Source organism: Trachypithecus francoisi, unplaced genomic scaffold (genome assembly GCF_009764315.1).
Source record: "Trachypithecus francoisi isolate TF-2019V2 unplaced genomic scaffold, Tfra_2.0 Lachesis_group5, whole genome shotgun sequence".
NCBI lineage: Eukaryota > Metazoa > Chordata > Mammalia > Primates > Cercopithecidae > Trachypithecus > Trachypithecus francoisi.
The window spans coordinates 35,304,083-35,321,805 of NW_022681470.1; the positions used below are offsets into that span (position 1 = coordinate 35,304,083).

At 42.6% G+C, this 17,723-nt stretch overlaps 1 long non-coding RNA gene across 8 annotated transcripts in view; it reads right to left on the reverse strand.

Annotated features, from left to right (window-relative positions):
• The window catches only part of LOC117074336, a 53,012-nt gene that overhangs the window by 24,403 nt on the left and 10,886 nt on the right, over window positions 1-17,723 (reverse strand). For 6 of the 8 annotated variants that reach the window (XR_004433552.1, XR_004433556.1, XR_004433551.1 and 3 more), the window contains exons 2-3: window positions 7,099-7,219; window positions 4,836-5,473 (exon numbers count right to left, since the gene is read on the reverse strand). This is a non-coding gene — a long non-coding RNA (uncharacterized LOC117074336). Of the gene's footprint in view, window positions 1-4,835; window positions 6,584-7,098; window positions 7,220-13,203; window positions 13,978-17,723 lie in introns of all 8 variants that reach the window. The other 2 variants (XR_004433554.1, XR_004433555.1) reach the window with 2 other exon arrangements.

The following is a 17,723-nucleotide window of genomic DNA, read 5'->3' on the forward strand; positions in this document are numbered from 1 at the left end:
ATAAAATATGTTTTTATGTTTCTGGGATAAGTACCCAAGAGTGAAATTGCTGGGTTTTGTGGTAATTGCATGTTTAGTTTTATAAGAAACTTCCAAAATGTTCTCTAGAGTGGCTATACCCACCAGCAATGTATGAGTGATTCAGTTTTTCTGCATCCTTATCAGCAATTGATATGGTCATTATTTTAAATTTTAATCATTCTGATAGGTGTGTAGTAAAATTTCATTGAAGTTATTTAATTTTAAAAACGATCTGTACTTTCCAACTTTTGTTACTGAATATTTGCGCAGCTTTTATATTTTTATTTTTCAGAAACATTTTAATTACTGAATAACTGTGTAACATGTTAGAAAAATCCAAGTAGTATTTCACATAATTCCATTTCACTTGCCTGTCCATACTTTTTCAGTTCGCCAAGAATTCTGTCTATGCGTACTTTTGACATATGACTTGATGTCAAGTTTCACTTGATGAAACCTTTTTGATAATTGTCAGCTCAAAAGTTAACACAACAAAAGTTAACTTCATGAAAATGGAGTTATTTGTCTATTCTGGGCCTGTTATAAAGAGAATTGCAAAAAAAAAAAAGAGAGAGAGAATTGCTTCATCCACACACCAATTATGTTTCTATATTTATAAAATATATTTCTAACCTAAAAATTAATTAAGACTATGAAAAAATAGACCCCTGGCTGTTTCTTTCTTTTTTTTGTTGTTGAGACAGAGTCTCAGTCACCCAGGCTGGAGTGCAGTGGTGCCATCTCGGCTCACTGCAACCTCCACCTCCACCTCCTGGGTTCAAGCGATTCTTGTGTCTCAGTCTCCCAAGTAGTTGGAGTTACAGGCACACAATATCATGCCTGGCTAATTTTTGTATTTTTAGTAGATATGGGGTTTTACTGTGTTGGCCAGGCTGGTCTCGAACTCCTAGCCTTAAGTGATCTGCCCACCTCGACCTCCCAAAGTGCTGGAATTACAGGTGTGAGTCACTGTGCCCAGCCAACCTGGCTGTTTCTTTTCCAGCCCTCCCAGAATGAGAATTCATGTAGGCCATCTGCCCTACTCTGATCTGCAAGCTGCCTCCCTGATTCCTTGACTCCCTGCCACCCACGTCCCCTCCTGTCTTCAGGACATCATACTCGCACCTGGGGGAAAAGGGGAAGTAAAAAGGGAGGCTCAGTGTCCCTGGGTCTGCTTTGTCTGCGAGAGAAATCTGACATTGTTAGCAGAAAACTAACATATCTTCTTAGAAAAAAGTAGGAAGCCAGTTGCCTGGATACAGTCAGGAATACATATCACTGGATCTGTGGGTGACCTGTAGTTACTTGGTCCCTATTTGAGTTTCCTGAGTGTTAAGAGGAAAATGAAGCAGAGCTAACAAATACCTCATACCTGCTTGGGCTTTCTCTGCTGGTCCTCTGTGTGTGTGTGCATCACTCACCTACACATATGCAAAATAGCTTAGTGTAATAACCCTGCAATAAACATCAATCCTTGTAGATTCCTGGGGAGTTCTAGTTGGATTTGCTAGCAAAGCAACTTCCATAAAGACTATAAATAGCAGACATGTGCCTCTGTAAGCAGTGCAGCTATTTTTTTTTAATAGGGGATTCTCATGTTACCAGGACATCACAGATTACTGAATAATTTATTTAATGGTAGATTATATGGCCTCACTCTTTGCCAGTGAACTCATACCCAAATGTCTAAAGGAGATAAGGTGAGCAAAAGCTAGATGTCAGGCTTGGGTGAGCTGTTTATTTATTTTATTAGATATGTATAACTATTGTAGCCATTTATATTTTACTTAATATTATCTCAGGTGCAAAGGTCATATATACAATAGTGTCACTACTTTATTATTGACATTTAGCTAACTCCTAACAATGCATATCGTGCACAGCATGAGAAATACAGAATAGAATAATAAATAACCTCGGTTGCACTTGATTTTAACAAAGGACTGTGATATATAGGAGTATGTTTGTTCTCTATGAAAGTATAGGGAAACGAGGGGACAAAATTCAATAAAAGGATGTTAGATTTGAAAATAGAGATAAGAAAAAATGATCTAAATGCATGTTTTTCTGTGAACTATTGTTATAATCTTTTCAATGACTTAGAGTAAAAAAAAAATCGCTTTTATAAGCTTACAGATCTTAGACATTTTACCTTTAGCTATATACAGTTCTCAGGTGTGCAGAGGTACCCTGGAAGACTGACATACTTTTCTGTCAAATGTAATTTTAATGAATATGAAATTTATTTACAAAGGAGATTTAAATTTGGCAATAGAAAGATGTCAAAAGATTTAAAGAGGCACATAACAGGAAATTCATGTGGCCAGTTAACATAGTAAAAGATGCTTGGTTTTGTTTAGTAATCAGGGAAATGCAAATTAAACTCACAGTGAAATGTTACTCACTACCCAGCCACCTGATCAGCTGAAGTTTTAAAGTTTGACAATAACAAGTGCTATTGAGGATGGAATATAGTGAGAACTGCTGCTGTTGTGAGTTTGTTTTTATTTATTTTTTGAGTCAGGGTCTTGCTCTGTCACCCAGGCTGGAGTGTGGTGGCACAATCATGGCTCACTGCAGCCTCCATCTTCCAAGTAGCTGGGACTACAGGCATGTACCACCACACCCAGCTATTTTTTTTCTTTTTTTGTAGACATGGGGTCCCACTGTAGTGTTCAAGCTGGCCTTGAATTCCTGGGCTCAAGCGATCCTCCCACCTCAGTCTCCCAAAGTGCTGAGATTACAGGTGTGGTCACCGCACCCAGCCTGCTTTTGGGAGTTTAAATTGAAGCAAAGTTTTGGAAAATAGTTGCCATTCTCTACTAAGGTTAAAGATTCACACGCACTATTCACAAGTGGAGAAATTCTGATATGGGAAAATGCCACTGAGGCAGGTGCACATGCAGATGCTGTGGACCAGGATGTATACAAGAATATGTAGAGAAGCAGTGTTTGTAATAGCCCCAAGCTGGAACCAAACCAAATGCTGGCCTGTCATAGAAAGCATAAGAATTAGAGCCACTTACAACAGCATGGTTGGAGTAAATAAATATAATGTTGAAGAAAAGAAGCAAGACACAAATACTCAGAGTCAGGGTCCATTGATATAAAGCTTATAAACGAGCAAAGCTAAACTACATTGTTTAGGGATGCACATAGAGATAGTAAAACTCTAGAGAAAAGTAAGGAAACTGTTATAATAAAAGTGAGGATGGTGGTTACTTTTAGAGGAGAAAAAGAATTGTGACCAAGCTTACTCTGAGACTTCTGCACTCTGGAAATGTTCTATTTCTTGACCTGGCTGTGGTTTCCTAGGTTTTTACTTCATCATCATTCACTGAACTGGATCTTTACATCCATAGTTTGTGGATGTACATTATGTTCCACGTACACATACATACACACACACAATGCTTTCTAGTCATACTACTAAATACTAAGAGATCAAAATCTAAAAAAAGAAACTCCCTAATTCAATTTAGTACCTTTAAAACATGAACTTTAAGTATTTAATTCAGTTGAATGAACATTTAAAACAACAAGCCAAATTTATGCACCGCTGTGCATCCGAATTCTGCAGAGTTGTGCTGGAAGGACAGCCAGAGGAGAGGAAGGAGCACCGGCTCCCAGACGAGGGCTGCTTCCCAGCCAGCTCTGCTCTTCTGCATCTCTCTCCCCAGGCAATTCTCTACGATTGGTTTCTCATCTGTAGAGAGGCCCAGACTGGATCTGCTCCTCTGAGAGTCTCCTAATATATTACTGGGAGTTCTCTGCTGGAACTTTGCCATTTTTAAAATGTAAAGTTCTTTTCATTTGGACAAGAATCTAAAGAATATAAGCATATTTGGGGTCCTCCCTATGTCCACCTTTGAGTGTACAGTGCCAGCCTTGCTCAGTGTTCACAATCACAATGCAACCTACAGGCGCTATTTTAATTGCCAGTTGTCAACTGTTAATTGCCAATCAGAAGAAAACACAGGTGGCCTTAGTAAGTAGAGTATGTATTTGCCAAGTGAGCTCACAGAAGGCCCACAACCAGTGTTTCCTAGGAGTTTGAAGAGACGATGCTACATGAGATTTAAGTCATGAGACAATGCAGGTATAAGGCACGCCCCGCTCGGAGAACCGACTCGGTGCCTCAGTTACCAAGCAAGGGGCAATTTGACTCCACAAAATCACACTATCTGTCTCATTAAATTAATGTTAAGTTGAGTTTTATTGGTTTTATATTTGATTTGTCAAATCGTGAACTTATTTTGATTTTGTAGTTGTAGAAAACGTACAAGGGATGTACACCCAATTTTATGTTTGTGTACATCCAACTAGCAATCTTTATAAAAGTCGTTTATGTCAACACTGGAAATCACCCACTTTTTTTCTTGAGAAAGCACTGCGCATCACTCACATTTTAGCCGTGCTGAATTTTGTGACCTACAGACACTCCTGGGATTTGTTTCTATTTTAGGAGTCGAGCCCTTTCCAAAGCAGGTGGCTGGGGGCATCCCTGGTGCTGCCTGGGACTCCATCCCCTTTAATCTGTGGCAGTGACTCAGGTGATACTGTCCACAGGGAGATTTTGGGCAGTGTCAGGAGATACTGTCAATGGTCACAAGCAGAGGAAGTGCATAGTCACAGAGGCCAGGGTGCTGCTAAACATCCTGCAATGCATAGGACAGCTCCCCAGAACAAAGAGCTAACCAGGGAACAGAACCCCCGATTCTATTCTCCCACTTCGACTTCCCTAAGAAGAAAATCTCCTCTATGTCTGTTCCCAGTGAATCAGGGAAAGACCGCAGTTTTCTTTTACAACTTACCTTTCTCAACACTTATTTCCTTTAATACAGCAGAATCAGACAAAAGCACAAATCATCCCTCAGGTGTGAAAAGGTTCATTGCCTGACTGGCTTGATTGAAGAGCGGAGGGTGGGGTGGATGTCAGCTATTATTTTTTGGAGGCAACCTTATTCTGGTCCACCGTCTACACAGAGTGATTCTTCTATCCTGGCGCCTGATGTCTGTAGCTGGTCCCTGGAGGGGATGTGCTGCAAAGTGATTCCCAGGGGAACGAACATCTCCTCCAGAATAAATTATTGAAAACAATATTTAACCGGAAATGTTCATGAGAGCTTCAGACAGACTGAAGTGGTTTCAGATCACCTGAGAGAGCTGACCTAAGGACCCGCATAGCTGTGGCTGTCTACGTGCCTGCCAGGGCTGCTGGGGAGCCCTTTGCTATCTATGAACATCGTTCACGGGGCTGTGGAGTAGGTAATTCTTGTATTTGTTCCTACAGATTGCGCTGTTTGTGCCTGGGTCCTGTCTTCTCTTCTCCATCAGATATTTAACTCCTCGAGTCCTTGAGAATAGAGGCTTCTGTGTCATTTGTTGTCACTGTGTGCCATCCAGCGTACTCAGCAAGGTGGCCAGCTCTGTTGTCATCACTGTCAACGAACTAGGAAAAACCACCATGTAAAAAAAGTAGCCCAGGAGGATTACGGGCAATGATTTCCTAGACACTTCGCCGCCACAGGCTTCAGCCTTCCTCACTGTGATTCTAGTGACCAGAATCCAGTCACAGCCAGCCTCTGTCTCTGATTTGGAAGCATTAGAATCTACAGCTTTCTCCTGATAAGAGAATAGCCCTTAAGCTCCAGAACCAAAAAAAGGAATGTGCTCTTCCTCACCGGGACTGGGTGACTGCCTGAGGTAAAGATGGGGTAGGAGGCCTCATCTCTCCCTACTCCATCCTCCCATCCTACCCCACTAGCACAAGGTCTCAGAGACCACTAAAGACTTCACCCGCCCCTGACACCCACTGACACATGGCAATTTCTGACCCTAACTGGATGCTTCACATCCTCTGACCACCACCATTCCCTCCCCATCCCTCTTCCGCAGGGCACATCCTGAACTCTTTATAAAAGAAAAAAGAAAGAGGGCATCATGCCTTTAGCACAACACAGATGCCCTGGAGTGTGGCACACAGGGCCTTTGTTCCTGGCCTGGACCCTAGGGGTGGCTCAGATCCCACTTCTGGGAGGAGGGGGCAGCTAGTGGAGGAAGGAGCAAGACCTGAGGGGCACAGGCATCCCCTCAGCACTAACAGCCTATACCTCCTCTCCCCGTGCCAGTCTCTGATCGACACCCTCTCCCTCCTCTGGTCTTTGAGGCCACTCCCTCCTCCAGACCCCTGGGCCCTGCACACACGGGGAACTGGGTGAGGTCCTAGGAGTAAGCCACGTGGCTCAAGGCAGCTCATTGGAATAGGAATTCAAACTGTGGCCAAAGAAGAGAGAAAAATAGGAGGCCAGAGAAGCTGAGTATCAGGTATGGGGATGAGGCTGGGCCACAAAAAGGAAGGCCCTTCTAGGGGTCAGAGGCTGGAAGGGTGCCAAGCAGAGCAAATGATGCTGTAGAAGACTGGTTAGCAGAAATGGTACAGGTGAAGTCCGTGAGCAAACCAGACTGGGGTCTGCTAGTATGTAATCTTGGTGATGTCTTAGCTCTGGGATGGAGATAATCCTTCAAGTCCATCTTAGGTGTTAAATTGATGATGTTCAGACTTGGTTTGGGGAAGGGAACGAGTAGTTGTGATTACACTAACCTTACCCGAATACAGCAATGGCCCAGTACCCAATTCAGGACTCAGAGGGCAAGCCAGACCCTGCCCTAGTCAAATAATGCAGCAAGCCCCTGGCTCAGTGGTGAGAAATAGCTAAATGTGGCCCCTACACCTGGGGTGAACCGGAGCCTAACTTTAGCTTCATATGAGCATATGCAAAATGCGCGGCCAGCTGCCCCTGCAGCCTCGCCCAGGGCCACTTCTCTTTTACATCCTGCACCTGTGGGGATTTGCATGTTTGGCCAGCTCACTAGCCAGTTCTGAGGCTGAGAACATCCTAGACTCTCAAAAGGGATTCCTCGTTCCCTTGGCAACCAGCTCCTCCCTCCCCTCCCAGCCTAGAGGCAAAGCCTTGCTTTCTGCATTTCTACCCTTGTGGGTGGGTCCCATGGAGGGTAGCAGCCTCGCAGAGGAGGCCTAAAGTTTTGAGCAGAGTAAAGGGCAGCGACACTTACTTGCGCCTTTGAGAAGGGAAACAAACAGCTTAGGAGCCGCGGTCCGGTCAGGTCTGCCAGCTCCTGTTTCCCCCTCCTCTTGGCTGCCGGCCTTTTGTTCTTGTCATGGTTCATTAGCTCCCTAAACAGAGGTTGATTAAAGAAAATAATAGGAGAAAAATGGGGAAATTAATTGCACTGGTGAAAGGTCTAATGGGGAAGGAAGTTAAAACCAATTGTCTTGAGATTTTAATTATCCCATCTGCTCTCTGACCCTTTGATGGTGCATAACCAGAATGAAATGTTAATTTGGGCACCAAACATATTTTACACCCACTTCCCAGTGAGTTCACTGGTCTTCTACTTGAAAGCTAGTGAGCCCAGGCATCAGGATGAGCCACTGGGACCTGTGCACTGGGTGATGCCAGGCAGATGGGAGGACAGGAGGCCCTGCCTGTGAGGACTGTGGAGTCGGGGCTATGGGGCAGTGTGTGTGATGCTTCCTTGGCACGATGGAAAGATACAGGGTTGGGTTGCAGGAGTGAAGAGAATAGGAGAGAAAAAGAAGCCTCTCTTTCTGTGTCACTCCCTGAAAGAATGCAGAGTCGTGATGTCTGGCCTTAGAGGGACTGGTACATTTTTGAGGACTATCAAGAAACAGATATGAGCAATGCAAAGAGGCCAAACAGTAAAGCCCCAAGTGCCCCTGTGGCAAGAGGAGCAGATCTTGCTGCCAGGAAATCTAGAGTTCCCTGCCAGTGGCCTCTCTCCTTTCACCTCATTTATTCTTCCTCTTCACTGGACTATGTCACTCAAAAGAAAATGCAAAGATGCGCTGCACAGTTCCAGCAAGAGTCTCCACGGCTCCACTAAAGTCAGATGGACTCTAACCTATAGGAAATATCCAAACAGATGGGAAAAGAAGAAATAAATCCCTTCTGAGTAAGCAGCCACTAAATTAAACTCTATTAGTCTGTAGGATGTGTGGCAGATTGGTTGCCCCCATTTGAAGTCCAATTTCTGGCCAGGCACAGTAGTTCACACCTGTAATACCAGCACTTTGGGGGTCTGAGGCAGGAGGATAACTTGAGGCCAAGAGTTCAAGACCAGCCTGGTCAACAGAGCAAGACCCCTTTCTCAACCAATCAATCAGTCAATCAAATGAAGTCCAATTCCTGTTCTGCCCACAATCCATCAAAACCATTGGCTCTTCAGGTGAGCCCACTGGCTCTCTCTTAAGGGGGGGACTATTGATGTCACAGGCCTGGAACCATTCTATTAGTAGATATCATAACAACACCAGTTGAGATCCTACCCAGAAGTCAAAGTCTATCCCATTTAACACAATACCCAGACCCACATGCCTTTGGTATATAGGTGGTATATATAGCTGGGAACGTGGAGATACAACTCATGCCATTCTCGTCAGTTTCCCACACTTAGTGCTGTGCAATACACTAGTCCTCCCTTATTTTAACTAGTCTTCACTTCATTCAAAGGGGGACTACTGTATTGTATTTCATCCAAGATCCTCAGTAGATGCCTGAAACCTTGGGTAGTACCAAACCCTATATATACTGTTTCTCCCTATGCATATATACCTATGATGAAGTTTAATTTACAAATTAGACACAGTAAGAGATTAGTAACAACAACTAATAATAAAATAGAACAATTATAATGCTATACTGTAATGAGTTATGTGAATGGGGGCGCTTTCTGTCTCAAAACATCTAATTGTATCGTATTCACCTATTTGCAGACCATGGTTGACCATGGGTAACTGAAACCATAGAAAGTGCAACTGAGGCTAAGAGGGGACTACTATAGAAGGCAACCCTCAGCAGTGTGGGCTGCTGGTGGGAAAGCTGGGAACAGCACAGGCACCAGAATGTACAAAACCACCTCCACATTAAGACCGTTATTTAAGTCTGCCCAGGACCGTGAGGAATTGACATGGTCCTCTCTGTTGAACCTCAGCATTAAACCACTTTCCCTACCAACACCATGTTCATTCCTAACATCTCTGGCCTCAAGAGGAAGGAGTACACTGTCACTCTCTCGGATATTTTTTCCACGTATAATGCTGCAACATAAAGCACTGAACAATGGCAGAACTGCTAGAAATAACAGTTTCCCTGATGCAACCCAGAGAAGAAAGTTGGTGCTTTTCTTTTGTATGGACCTGGGGTAAGCTTGGAGAAGTAGAGGAAATGACCTTGTTATTCTCTGCTAAGATGGATTTTACAGAGAGATATAAAATCTAAACGATAATCAGCTGGCACACAAGGAGCACCTGTGTGGAAGAGACTACGACCCAGTGAGTGCTCTTGTGGGCAGCAGATTTGGGTCTCTGGATGCGGTGGACTGAGACACAGAATGTGTCTGACTGGCAGAGAAAAGTGAAAAGGGCAATCCAAGAATGACAACGTGGAGGAGAAAAACCCAAAGAAATATACCTTCAAATGACCATCTCTCTTTGGAAACCAGAAAAGCGAGTGGATTATACTGTTTAGTCCCAAATGGCATGGCTTTGTCCCCTAGCCCCTGGATATGGAGAAGACATGGGGCTATGCCAACGTGAAAAAGCCAAGGAAAGGAATATTTCACATTTATATGGCATTTTACAGCTGCTTTCCCAACACATTTGTGCTTGATGTTCACAGCCACATCTGAAGTAGACAAGAATTATCTTTATTTCACAGATGAAAAAATAGTCTATGAGAGGCTAAATGACTTCCTGAAAGCCACACTCTTTTTACATGGCAGAGCTGGGATTAGAACCTGAGTGTTCTAACTTTAAATTCTGGGCTCTTTCAGTGATGTCAGTGGCCTTTCTTTCTTTCCCTTTCTTTCCCTTTCTTTCTTCCTTCCTTCCTTCCTTCTTTTTTTTCTTTTTTCAGATGGAGTCTCACTCTATCGCCCAGGCTGGAGTACAGTAGTGCAATCTCAGCTCACTGCAACCTCCGCCTCCCAGGTTCAAGTGATTCTCATGCCTCAGCCTCCTAAGTAGCTGGGATTACAGGCATGCACCACCATGCCTAGCTAATTTTCTCTATTTTTAGTAGAGATGGGGGTTTCACTGTGTTGGCCAGGTTGGTCTCGAACTCCTGGCTTCAAGTGATCCTCCTACCTCGGCCTCCCAAAGCGTTGGGATTACAAGCATGAGCCACCACACCTGGTCCTATGTCAGTGATTTTTAAACTGTGTACCCAACAGAACATCCTCAGAGAGGGAAAGGATACTGACTTCCCTGATCACTCAGATGAGAGCAGCTACAATCTTACTTGCCTTATGTATTAAAAATTTTAGTATATAAGACTTTGTTTGTTAAAAAAAAAAAGGAGGGTTAAAATAAGTTGGCAAGTCACTGCACTCTACCATGATCCCTACACTGGGGAGGGAGTGGGGAGTGTTCAGCTATAACACAAGGAACAAGTACAAGCAAGGAAAGGAGACACCAGCCCCATGGGTGTGGCCATTTCCCAGTGAACTCCCAGCAAGCGCATGCTCCGCACTTCAGGTTCTCTCTTAGATGTGGAAAGGAAGAGCTGAGGGCTGTCAATTTGGGGACGTTCTTCCTGGACTGACTTCATGGGATGCTGCCTGGTCAACTCCATGAATCTTGTCCAGGCATATCTAAAGCCCTCAGTGGACTGACTCAGCCCGCCCAAGCTTCATCAGCTGCTGCAGCCCAGTGCCTGGTAAGCAGTGCTTCCAGGCTCCTCCCAACCTGGCCTCCGATGAGATGCACACTCACCCTACGGGTGGGCCTATGTTGGCACATCACCTGTTCATAGTGCAAGGCCATTCAGGGTGTCACTCCCACCAGCCTGAGTCCTAAGACCTCCCAACAGTTTGTCCTTTCCCTCCAGTCTCTTCTTTCCATATGGCTCTGCCTGCTTCCCAAATGCTATTCCAATCTTTGCTGGTTTTGGCTTCCCTGAGCTGTTTAGAAACAGCCTCCTACCTTACCCTAGCTTCCCGGCCAGCAAATATTCTGGCTTATTGAGGGTCTCCTGGTGCTGTGAAGAGTCAGGGCAAATCATTTAATGTTTGGTTTTGTCTCTTTATCCTGGACTGTTAAAAAGCTGCCTGCTACAGAGAAAAGACTTGTCTGAAGTCAGCCTCTCTGATCATCACGGCTGATGGGCCTAAATAAATCCCTTTGTTCAGATTTTATAAAGCACGTATGACTTGGCTCTTGTTATTCATTTTCACATCTCTCTTTGTAAACTGTGTGTGACACAAAAAAATCACACAGACCTGGGTTCAAATCCCAGCTTTGTACTTACTAACTATATGATCTTGGACAAGCTACTCAAGCTTTCTGATCTCCTTTTTCCTCACTTATACAAAGAGATAGTACTGTCTACTGCTCAGGGTTGTTCTTGTTTTTAATGGAGAATAAATGAGATAAAGAATCCGCTATAGTGCTTGGCACAGAGTCAGAGTTCAGTAGACACTAGTTTCTCCTTCATCCTTAGGATAAAACCCAAAACTTATCCACATTTTCCCAAAACCTGGTAGAGTGGCTGTCACATAATATATTCTCATGAATATTCATTGCTAATGTGAAAGAATGAGGCAGTAAATCAAGAGGGCATGTATGAAACTGACAGGACTGGCCCCAGGAGGAGGTACCAAAAGTTGTTCCATAAGGCAAACAACAGTATTAGAGAAATCAGAAATGTTCTCTAAAGAGAATCAAATGTTACAAAATGTACATATAAGGATGTTTATTGTTGTGCTCTTCTTTAAAGATTTATTAACTAATTAATTGTTTGAGACAGAGTCTTGCTCTGTCACCAGGCTGGAGTGCAGTGATGCGATCTTGGCTCACTGCCACCTCTGCCTCCTGGGTTCAAGCGATTCTTCTGCCTCAGCCTCCTGAGTAGCTGGGACTACAGGTGTGCACCACCACGCCCAGCTAATTTTTTGTATTTTTAGTAGAGACAGGGTTTCACCATGTTGGCCAGGCTGGTCTTGAACTCCTGACCTCAAGTGATCCATCTACCCTGGCCTCCCAAAGTGCTGGGATTACAGGCGTGAGCCGCCATCCCTGGCCTGTTGTGTTCTTTATCATAGTGAAAGTACTGAAATAATCTAAATGTCGAACAAAGGGGGCTGACTGGGTAAATCAAAGTGCCTTAATACCATAAAATATCGTGTATCTATTTTAAAAATATAAATTTATAAGTATTATTCTATAAAGATACTTAAAACTTTTTTTTTTTTTCTCTGAGATGGAGTTTCGCTCTTGTTGCCCAGGCTGGAGTGCAGTGGCACTATCTTGGCTCACTGCAACCTCTGCCTTCCGGTTTCAAGTGATTCTCCTGCCTCAGCCTCCCGAGTAGCTGGGACTACAGGCACACGCCACCATGCCCAGCTAATTTTTTGTATTTTTTAGTAGAGACGGGGTTTCACCATGTTGGCCAGGATGGTCTCGATCTCTTGACCTCGTGATCCGCCCGCCTCGGCCTCCCAAAGTGCTGGGATTACAGGCGTAAGCAATGGCACCCGGCTAAAACATATGTTTAAATGAAATGGTGTGTTATAAAATTGCATGTACTCACTCTTTTAAAATTATTTATCTATCTTTCAAACGAAAAAAGTGCCTGGAAAAATATTAGCTGGCAATGGCTATGTCTGGTGGGTGGGAGGGTAGTAATTTTTACTTTATATATGATACTTTCAATATTGTTTGAAAAGGTTTTTAAATGAGCATCATTTTTATAATCAGAAAAATGTAGCTTTTGGGGGGCTGGGTGTGGTGGCTCATACCTATAATCCTAGCACTTTGGGAGGCCAAGGAGAGCATATCACTTGAGGTCAGGAGTTTGAGACCAGCCTGGACAACATGGTGAAACCCCATCTCTACCAAGCATATAAAAATTAGCCAGACATGGTGGCGGGCACCTGTAATCCCAGCTATTTGGGAGGCTAAGGCAGGAGAATCACTTGAACCCAGGAGGCGGAGGTTGCAGTGAGCTGAGGTCGCGCCACTGCACTCCAGCCTGGGCGACAGAATGAGACTCTGTCTCAAAACAAAAGCAAACCAAAACACATAAAGGGGTATAACAATTAGTGTGTATATATTTTTTGGTTATAAATGTCAATACCTACCTTAAATTCATTTACACTCAAAGGTAAATGTATTTGGAAGGCTAAGAGGACTGCAGGAAGGTCAAGGTGTGGCTGCACCTCAGAAGAGCTGGAAATGGATACGGCATGCCGCTGTTATGCACCCTCTCTCTGCAGCTCTGGGTGTGGGTATCAGTTCTTCAACTATAGGCCAGCTTCTTCCACCTGGCGGGAAATGCCATCCCGATGACTTCAGAGCTGCTAACCCCGCCACAAAGAGACAATGAGCACTGCTCTCTGGTCCCTAGGTCATCAATTCCAAGCACGCACTGCACTGTCCCTACTTGGGTCAGATGTCCATCCCTTACCCAGTCTCAGGCTCTACAGCTGGCCCACTGTGTGGTCCACTCCCAACTGTGGGTCTATCACTGTGGGCCAGGAGGCAGAGTCATGTAAGAACTGTATTAATGGCTTGAGAAATAACTGTTCCCTCTCCCCCTGCACTCTTCTGCTGTGAGCTCCTATTTCCTTGGAGATAGGAAGAGAGGATAGGAAGTTCTCAGCCTGTTGGCTTAGTTTCCATCTTCAGAGGAGGGCCAGGGAAGACTGGAAGTAGGAAACTGGGCAGGCTTGGATCAAGAGTTGTTAACAGCAGAAACAATGGTGAGCTTCCCTGACAGGTTCCTGTGCCGATGCAAAGTCAATTCATCTGAGTTCTCATGGAGCTCACAGCTCAACCCAAGAGATGAATGCTAGATAGAGCAGCCTTCACTGTCATTCCTTTACCTCTCTTCCTGGGCACCTTCCATCACTTCCCTATAAGCAAGAAGAAATGTGTCTTCTAAACGATGAAGGGTTATCTTTCATCAAACGCCACAGAGCTCAAGAAAACATTCATCGGTTTCTATTTCTCTGTGCACTCTCTGCTTCATTTACTTACTTAGGAGATGGTAATTTAATCTTTTCCCAAAATAGAATGACTATGTTTGAAAACCACTTTTAAATACAGTAGGACCTCATGACATCATAGCTCATGGTTAGAATTCAATTTGGAATAAGTCATGACGTTGGAATGGGATCACTGCACTGGGAGCCCCTGATGGTCAGGAGCTATGTTTTAGCCATCGCCCAACTCCAGCATCGAGTGCAGTCCTGCTCCCTGATACACACTCAGAAGTTAAAGGCACTCAAAAGTCCTATGGTTCATTCTTTTTTAAAAATTTAGTTTTTAAAATTTGACACATAACAACTACATATTCATGGAGTACATAGTGGTGTTTTCATACATATAATGTGTAGTAATCAAGTCAGGGTAATTAGCATATTAATCATCTCAAACATTTATTATTTCTTTGTGTTGGGAACATTCAATATCCTCTTTCTAGCTATTTGAAACTATACATTATTGTTAAATATGGTCATTCTACAGTGGTATAGAACACTAGAACTTATTCCTCCTCTCTATCTGTGATTCTGTATTCTTTAACAAATCTCTCCCTGTCTCTCCCTTCCTCCTACCCTTACCAGCCTCTAGGATTCTGTTCTACTTTTTCCTTCTATGAAATCACGTTTTTTTTTTTTAGCTTCCACATACGAGTGAGAACATGTAGTGTTTAACTTTCTATTCCTGGACTATTTCATTTAAGATGTCTTCCAGTTCTATGTTGCTGCAAATGACAAGATTTCATTCTTTTTTATGGCTGAATAGTATTCCCTTGTGTAGATATATACCACATTTTCTTTATCCATTCATCTGTTGCTGAACACCTAAGTTGATTCCATATCTTGGCTATTGTGAAAAGTGCAATAAACATAGGGGTGCAGCTACTTCTTCAAAATACTGATTTCCTTGCTCTTGGATAAATGCCCAGTAGTGGGATTGTTAAATTGACTACCAGTAGTTCTCTTTGTAGTTGTTTTTTGTTTGTTTGTTTTTGGAGGAACCCCCATATCGTTCTCCATAGTGGCTGTATTAATTTACATTCCTCTTATACACTGTTGGTGGGAATGTAAACTAATATAGCCACTATGGAGAATATTATGGGGGTTCCTCACAAAACAAACAAACAAAAAACCCAACAGTGTGTGAGAGTTCCCTTTTCTCCTCATCCTCACCAGCCATTGTCATTTTTTGTCTTTTTGATAACAGCCAGTCTAACTGGAGTGAGATGATACCTCATTGTGGTTTTGATTTGCATTTCCCTGATGATTAGTGATGTTGAGCATTTTTTCATATATTTGTTGGCCATTTGTATGTCTTCTATTGAGAAATGTCTGTTCAGTTCATTTGCCCATTTTTAATCAGATTTTTTTTTTCTGCTGAGATGTTTGAGTTCCTTGCATATTCTGGATATTAATCCCCTGTGGAACTAGTAGTTTGCAAATATTTTCTCCCATTATGCAGGTTGTCTTTTCATTCAGTTGATTGTTTCCTTTGCTGTGTGGAAGATAATCCCATTTTACAATTTTTGCTTTTGTTGCCTGTGCTTTTGAGGTCTTATTTATAAATCTTTTCCCAGAACCAATGCCCTGAAGTGTTTCCCCTGTGTTTTCTCCCAATAGTTTTATTGTTTTGGGTCTAACATTTAAATCTTTTATCATTTCAAATTGATTTTTATATAATGTGAGAGATGGGAGGTCTAGTTTCATTCTTCGGCATACAAACATCCAGTCTTTCCAGAACTATTTATTGAAGAGACTATCCTTTCCCCAGTGAGTGTTCTTGGCACCTTTGTCAAAACTGAGTTGGCTGTAAATACATGTATTAATTTCTGGGTTCCTTATTCTGTTTCATTAGTCGATGTGTCTGTTTTTACACCAGTACCATGCTCCTTTGGTTACTAGAGCCTTGTAATATTTTGAAGTCAAGTCGTGTGATGCTTCCAGTTTTGTTCTTTTTGCTCAGGGATTGCTTTGACTATAGAGTTCTTTTTTGATTCCATACAAATTTTAGGAGTGTTTTTTCTAATTCTGTGAAAAATGATGTTGGTATTTTGATAAGAATTACATTGCATCTGTAGATTGCTTGGAGTAGTATTGTCATTTTAACAATATTAATTCATTTGGTTCATGAGCACGAAATGTCCTTCCATTTGTTTGTATCCTCTTCAATTTCTTTCATCAGTGTTTTGCAGTTTCCTTTGTTAGAAGTCTTTTGCCTCCTTGGTTAAATTTATTCCTAGGTATTCTTTTTCATAGCTATTATAAATAGGATTGCCTTCTTGAGTTCTTTTTCAACTAGTTTGTTGTTTGTGTTTAAAAAATGCTACTGCTTTTTGTATGTTGATTTTGTATCCTGCAACTCTGCTGAATTTATCGGTTGTAAGAGTTTTTTAGTAGACTCTATGTTTTTCTACATATTAGATAATGTCAAACAGGGATGATTAGGTGTTTCTTTGGGTTTCTGTTAATTTTTTTTTTTTTTTTTTTGTCTATTATGGATGTCACACATTTCTCCAAATCTTCTGTTCCTGCAGTAAAACATTTTCAGAGATATGTTCTTCCTCTGAGTTTTTGGGATGATGTTCCCTTTATCTTGTTCCATAGATTTTCTCACACATAATTCATTTTTTATCTCTCTACTCATACTTGACCAAGGTACAATCTATTCTTCTGCTAACAGAGAGGCTACTTGAACTACCTGGGTTTGCGCTTGCCTAAGACTGAGAGCTTTCCTAGGGAGCAGGACTTACAGTTCTAAAACTAGGACAATCCTAGGTAAACTAGAATGGTTAGTCACCCTAGGGGTAATTACCAACATGAAAGGTGGTAAGAGAGAGGGAATTTGGGAAAGAAGGGAAGACCTGAGAAATTATGGACTTTCAACCCAACTCTAGTTTTATGGTTTTTCTTTCCATTTTAATAACTGAGGTTCCTGCACATAGACTCACCCGTGATATTTGAACTCAGAAATTCTTCAGGTTAATTGTTCTTTCAACCTATACATAATTGTCCACTTTTCACCCCTCAGTACCAGCCCACTATAAATATTTTTCCTAGTTTCTAGCCTTTGTTCATCTAATTTGATGGCATTGTAAGTGACTGCTTTGAATCTCCCTCTGCACCAACACACAGCAGTGATAACATAACATATCAAAGAGAATTTAAAAGTCATAGCCATGCCCCAAAAATGAGATACACATGTCCATGGACCTGGAACAGACTCAAAATGTGAAACAATGAGTAGAGGGCCTGCTGAGCTCTGGATCTCAGAGTAGGTAATAGCAGATGTGAATTTGACTTCTGCGGGTAGATAGGCTCCACAGGATAAAAGGGCTCCACATGAAGCAGGGGAACCAGAGCCATACTCAGGACCTGCACCCAGAAGCCAGGGCAGGGTTTTCCTGGCTAGGGAGAGGAGGCCAGGAAATCTGTTGCCAACCACTGCCTGGAGTGTAGCTTAGTGCCTAGAGTGGACTCAAGCACAGCCCCATAAAGAGGATGCACACAGAGAGAGAAAAAAAATAGAGAGGCAGTGGTAAACCTTCTGCCCATGATGACCTTAGAAACTCCATCTTAAAACACATGAGGAAATCTTACACCAAGAAAGATAGCTAATAAAA